Source organism: Columba livia, chromosome 2 (genome assembly GCF_036013475.1).
Source record: "Columba livia isolate bColLiv1 breed racing homer chromosome 2, bColLiv1.pat.W.v2, whole genome shotgun sequence".
Classification (NCBI taxonomy): Eukaryota; Metazoa; Chordata; class Aves; order Columbiformes; family Columbidae; genus Columba; species Columba livia.
The window spans coordinates 47,659,310-47,666,100 of record NC_088603.1 but is presented as its reverse complement, the minus strand read 5'-3'; positions in this window follow the sequence as shown (position 1 = coordinate 47,666,100).

Below are 6,791 nucleotides of genomic sequence, written 5' to 3'. Positions count from 1 at the left end.
CAAAGATCTATTTATTTGGCAGGATAGGAAGATAGAACAGACGGAAGAAGTAAAAGGAAAAAGTTGATTTTCAAGAATATGATATTTCAACTGCAAGCGTTAGAAGGATAATTTTGAACAAACATTATGGGAAAAGTTATTACAATAGTCCAGGAATCATTTAGCTCTTACTTACGCAGTGTTTTCTGAATTTTCTTTTTAATTTCCTAATATCAGATTAAGAACACTTTTTCTTTTTTTGGTCTGGAATGTGTTTGGTGGGAAGAACAGGAAGGTTTTTGCTGAAGGAGAGCTGTAGATATAGCACAAAACATATTACATCTGAAATTAATAACCACGATTGCATTGAAATATACAGTGTACCTAAGGTCCCCACGTCTCTTCAGCCCTTTTCCTGGAGCTCACACAATACTATGTATTTCAGGTATGCGTAGCCACTATTCTATTCTGTTCCGTTCTGTTCCATTCCATCCTAAGCAGTCAGGTTAAAAAGAAAAAAGAAGTCCCTCAAAATTTGCCCAAGATGTCTGTTTTGAAGCAGTGGGATTTGTTCAGAACCTTAAGTATGTTATGATAGTGCTACATAGTAATACAGACAAGTGACAATGATTATATATATGATCCTTAATCACTCCAGTGGAGTTATTCCATGTGAAGCAAAGACTAACCTGACCTCACCTTTACAGCAGCTGTGATCTATTCCTTGCTGCACAAAGCTACTTTTAAGAATGTAGAAAGAAAGAAAACTGAAGGGAGAAATACCATTTACGGTACCCTAGACTTACCACAGGCAGTGGTTTTTTTTTTGGTCGTGTATTGTTTAATGTTTCAGAAAATGGTTACTCTAAATGAGGATTGTAAGTTTAACCACAGCCATTCTCTGAGTAGCTGTTGCCTGGTTTATTACAGATCTGTGGTTGGATACCAAAAGGCTGCCCAGAGTTACTTCCAGGTTGAATCTTGTAACATGGTAATAACAGTGTATTTCTACATAGCCTTCCAGCTGAAGATTCTCCAAGCATTTTGCAAGTTACATCACTTAAGATGCTTCGTGTCCCTTATCCAGATCCTTGTAATTTTAAATCGTTTGTTATGAGACCTGGGATCTGGGGGAAGAAACATTACTGTGTTTCAAGCATGTTAACTGACACCTCTGTGGAGGTGAATATATTTGCATTCCCTTTCCACTTCTTGCTGAGGATGATAAATATTTAGCCCATCTGAGATCTAGGCTATGTGCTCAAGATACCTAAAAAGCAAACTCTTGCTACCTAAGCATCTGTGTCTACTGCCAGCATGGAAACCTGTGCATCAGCTGTGTATACAAAAAGAGCTACCCTGGTCACAAAATACTTGGTACCAAGCACTTTCTGAGACTGTCACTGTCAATTAACGTGGTGCAAGTATCTGCAGAGCCTCCTCTAACCATACATGTCCTCCCCCTGGAGTTTCTGTAGCTGTACAAATGGGAGGGGGTGGTCTTCAGAAGGTCCTATTCCTTCCACACTCACAACATCCCATCTGTTGGTATTGAAAAGCAGGGGAGTAGAGTGTGACCCTAGTTCAGACTGGGACTGCTTCTACCCACTGAGATATAAATAATGAGCCCCGCCAAAAGTATCACGCAGCTGCTGGTTGGGCTTGGCTGCCCCTGGAGGTTTTCTGCCACCAACCCATGTCCCACATGGATAAACAAAGCTCTGACAGGGGCAAAAGGGCCTACAGCTCTCCCGGTTGATACTACATCTGCCAAGAAATATTTGAGATTGTGTTTCTCAGGCATGCTAAGGGCTATGCTGCCCATTTCTATTTTCTTGGCTCCCTTTAACCCCTCCTTTCCATCTCAAACAAAAATAGCAGTTAGAGTTTTAACAGAGGCTTCAGCTGAGACTACTCCTGTTCCCATCTGGACTGGTGGAAAGTTCCATGTGTTGCTGTGCAGATATTGCCACGTTTTCATTGACTCAAGTCCAGTAGAACTAAGAGGAAACATCTGTGGAACGGGATAGCTCTGTGTTTGTCCCAGAAATTAATTGCCTCTGCTGGGAGTACCGAGAGGCTGAAAGCTGTGTATTAGAGATGAAGAGTCTAGCAACTCCTGCTAGGCTAGGCTTCTACTTGTGTTGCCTAAAAAGCATCCTGCATTTTTTTTTTCACTTCCCCCTGTATCCCAGCCTAAAAGTCTGTTTGACAGGGATAGTCCCATTGAAGCAGAAGAGCACCAGGCTGCAAGTAAGAGGACCTGGCTGGTTGCTTCTCCTGTTGCTTTAGATCTGTGTTCACGCTCAGGGTGATTCACAGCAGATTTGCCAAGGGCAGGAATCCTATCAGCCAATGTTTTTGCAAATACAGTAGCTGTTCAGTATTGCAATTGTGTAGATTGGGAAGGAGAGAATTTGTTCTGCCCTGGGGGTAGTTTAGGCTGTGGGGAGGAGAGGGGCCATGCCACCTGCAGTTGGGCGTTATAAAATAGAATCATAGAACCATTTAGGTTTGAAGAGACCCTCAAGATCATCAAGCCCAACCATAACCTAACTCTGGCACTAAATTATGTCCCTAAATACCTCATCTATGCCTCTTTTAAACACCTCCAGGGATGGTGACTTCACCGCTTCCCTGGGCAGCCTGTTCCAATGCCTGACAACCCTTTCCATGAAGAATTTTTTCCTAATATTGAATCTAAACCTCCCCTGGCACAACTTGAGGCCATTTTCTCTTGTCCTATCACTTGCTACTTAGGAGAAGAGACCAACACTCTCCATGCTACAACCTCCTTTCAGGTAGTTGTAGACAGCGATGAGGTCTCCCCTCAGCCTCCTTTTCTCCAGGCTAAGCAGCCCCAGTTCCCTCAGCTGCTCCTCATAGGACTTGTGCTCTGGACTATTCACCAGCTTCCTTGCCCTTCTCTGAACTCTCTCCAGCACTTCAATATCTTTCCTGTAGTGAGGGGCCCAAAACTGAACACAAAAACTTGCTTCAGCACAGTCAGCAGATGCCACCGCCTCCTCAGCAGTTGGATGTTCTCCAGCCCTGCCGTGGCACTGGTTTGCGGTGCATGTAGTAGGCAGCCACTGAGACCCAGAGCAGGGGGAAAACATCATCATGTCTTGGTAACACCTCAGAGGGGAGCATTGTTCCCTCCTTTCCTTTAGCACACTTGAGCAAAGAGCAAGAGTAGTCCTGCAACTGGGACAGAAGCTCTTCAGCCTCCATGGTCCTGTTCTCCCTGCTCCCAACCCCTTGCGTCCTGCTACATTCCTGCCTGTTAGCACTCCCCTCTGCTGTGAGACAGCTGTTCCCTCCAAGGCAATAGGTGGTTGCTCCTGTTAGCTGTGCCTCCCTGCTGTCAGGGGGGCAGCTACCAGGGACTGGTTTCAGGCTGGTACTTTAAATGCCTCATCCTTTGCTCCTTTTCCTTTGATGAAGCCCTGGACTCCCAGTCATAGTGCTCAGCCACAGCCAGGTGCTTTGGTACCCATCTCCTCACAGAGAGACTGCAGTGCCTCAGTTTTTCCTTGGATCAGCTGCATTTCTAGCTATTTGGTAATAAAAACCTTTTTGCTGTTCCAGCAAAAGAAAGTTAAGATCTCAAACATGCTGCTGTTTATGACTCCCTGGTGATGCTTTTAACCTCAGTTTCATCAACTGGAACACTTTTTAGTAAGGCTGTGATTAACCTCTGAGCTTCTCTGTTGCTATCCTGTTCTCAAGATTAGGGTAAGATGAGCAGCACAGGTGCCCCTGACTCTTCATGTCATGGCATTTGTAGACCACTTTTGATCTCCCTGCTTTAGACTGAGAAGATCATAGTTACTCTGGCCCCTAGGCTAATGCCTTGGGAGGGGAAAAAGGACATGAAATGTCATCCGCTTCCGGACATACAGAGGCCCTTCTCCACCCAGCTGGCATGGTGGGGACTGCAGCCAAGCCATTTGTGCATGGGCTTTGGAGGTGCTTGTAGCCACCAGCCTGCAGGCCCTCTCTTCCAGAGGAATGCTCTCACTACGTGTTTTTGCTGTGTTTTTGGCAAATAGTAGCTTTTGGTATTTCCAGGGTTGGAAACCTGTGAGTTGCAAAGTCATGATCTAAATCCTACTTCTTTCCCCACAGAGACCAACTTCAGTCTGATGAGGTTTTTCAAGGGCATGGATTGCTTTTTTCCTGCTGTCTGATCAATCAACCTTTTCTATGAATTGAAAAAAATCAAGAAATTCACAAGGCTGATGCTGAAATTCTCTTACAGTCCCTAATCCAGCATCCACAGCCATTTGAAAGCAAACTGGTCACTCAGAGGTGAGAATGACATGCCACAAGATCATAAGCTGGCAGAACTGCTGTCTGCTTGCCAGTCCTAAAATACTGACTTTAATTTCAACGGCGCCTTCACTTGAGCTGATGCTGAGACAAGCAGTTTCATGCAGCCTGCTCAGCAAACCTACACAATTAGGAGTTTCTCTGGACTTTTGATTTTAGATTTAGACACTTGACTACAGTTTTCCTTTGGCTGGTCAGACTTTGGGACATGGAGGACAAGAAAAGCAGTGAAGACAGGTTTATCCTGAGCCCACAGGAGCGGCATGCTCCAAACAGAAGCAGCGGTGAGTCCCTTGATGCAGCTCCTTTTGGAAGCACGAGGATTTTGAGCAGCTGGTAGCCTTGAACTCAAGTTCTTCACATTTGGTTCTGGTTTAAGGCCCAAGGATCTCTTTTAGTGCAGATCCTTCTGTCCTGTGCTGCTTGGTGAGCATGGAGTAGAGATTTGAGCCATGCTTGCCATGGGATGTGATGGGAAGGCTCCCTCCTTAGGCTCAGAGCCAGTTTCCTAAAGTTGGTGCTGGGGATAACATTTTGGCAAAGTGCTGATTCCTTGGTTTTCCACATCATTGTCCTTATGAAAACCACCCTTTCCTGAACTATTATCGCATTCCTTTTCAATTGGTCTCAAAAACAATGATCCGTAGATTCAGCTCTTTCCATTTTAACCTGTTCTGATGTTGTTTATGCTGGTGGAAATCAGGAATGACGCCAGCACGAGTTCGTGCAGTGGCGAATTAATACCAGACATTTTCTTCTGTTTGCCCCACTTCCTCGCAGCATGTATTTTACTGTCCACCGCTCTTTCTCTCCTCTGCCTGCTTGGAGTTCCTGTGGTGCACTGAGGCACAGATCCTCCATCCTGAAGAGTGGATTTGACCAAGGCAGCAGAGGTATGAAACCCAGTGTGCTGCCCCAGCCATGGGTCAAGCCACCAAGCTGCGCAGCCCCACATGTAAAGACGCTTATGGGTCTCCCCACTGTTCTGCAGTCAGCACTGGATTCTTCCCAGAGGAAGGGGGCTGTATGCAATAAGCAAGCATCGTTTGGCATTGTGGTGGGAGCCTTTGGACTGGTAACTTAGCCTTGAAAAGCCAGGTCTGGTAATTCCTGATCTTGATAATAACTGTGTGAATACTGTTATCTGGTTCACCCTTCCACTTTCCAGCCATTGTATGGCGGCGCTGCCTCATTTCTTGACTTGGCGGTACCTGCTTATTTCCTAGGAGCAGAAACAAAATAGCCTCTGATCTTGCTGCCTGTTTCCGTGCCTAGCTGGGAACGAAATCACAGGTCTGCATCATTGCCAGGAGCATCCAGCTTATTTTCGTGGGCTTATTCCAGCCACTGTTTTGCTTTCCAAATGCAGCATCACAGCCTACTTACTGGGTTTCCCAAAGCCACGTAAACTTCTCTGACTGCTTCCCTGTGGCCCTGGGATGGTTTCCATAAGCACACTTTCTTCTGCCCTCTTTTTTTTCATCTCAAACCAGCTCCCTTCCAGCTAACAGGAGTGTGTCCAGGCTTAAAACAAGGGAATAAAGTTCTTTTATAGAGAAGTAAAGTTTGTAAGTCCACAGACTTAAAAAAATCATGAACAAAAACCTGGTTTCTTGGTGTAATTATAACCTTTCTCCTTCTCATTAACCTTTCCATGAATTACCTGTTGCTCTCTTTCTCTTGGTGCCTGCCCCCTTTCTCTCTGGTGGGCTATATGTGCTTAACGAGCATCCCAGCTGTTGCTTCTCTGCTTCTCTTCAGGGCTCGCCTGGCCAAAACCTCGCTGCCGTATTCCAGCTCTGTTAGTTCATCTAATAACATGGATTACCTCTTCCCACCTCCCACGCCTCCCTTACATAAGAAGTGTGAATCATCAGGATCCCAAAAGCATGATGTCTGTCCAAAGAGCCAATTTACAAAGGACCATTGATATCTTCATTCTTTATTATAACTGGAACTGCGGCCTCGGGCTTCAGCAGGAGCCCAGGCAGGGAGTGGGCTGGGTACGGGGAAAGGACCTTCTTATAGCATCCTGGTTCTGGAACCATTTCAGCAACACTTCAGCTTGGTCCTGTCAGGTGGATTCATGAGCTTTTACAGTGCCAGGGAAGTCCCCTGCAAATAGGTGTTACAGCCAGAAATGAGATTTTTAAGTCTACCTCTCTTCATTTTTCTCTTTTTCAATAAAAATTATGGTGGCATGCAGCACAGAACCTGCCGGCTGGAACACGGAGAGGTCCTCTTGGTTGCAGACCTTCAGCGTGGGGACCCCGTGCTCGTAGAGGGGCTGATGGAAATCAGCCCTGCCCTTCTTGTTTCAGCTGGGGAATCAGAGGAATGCAATGATCCAGCAGATCTCAGCCACCCAGAAACCTGTGGTTAGGGATCGCCGTGAGCCTCCACATCAGAGCCAGCTGTTTCATGTGCAGCAGAGAGAGCAATTTTTATTCACTAGCATGGCAGGACGTGAATCAAAG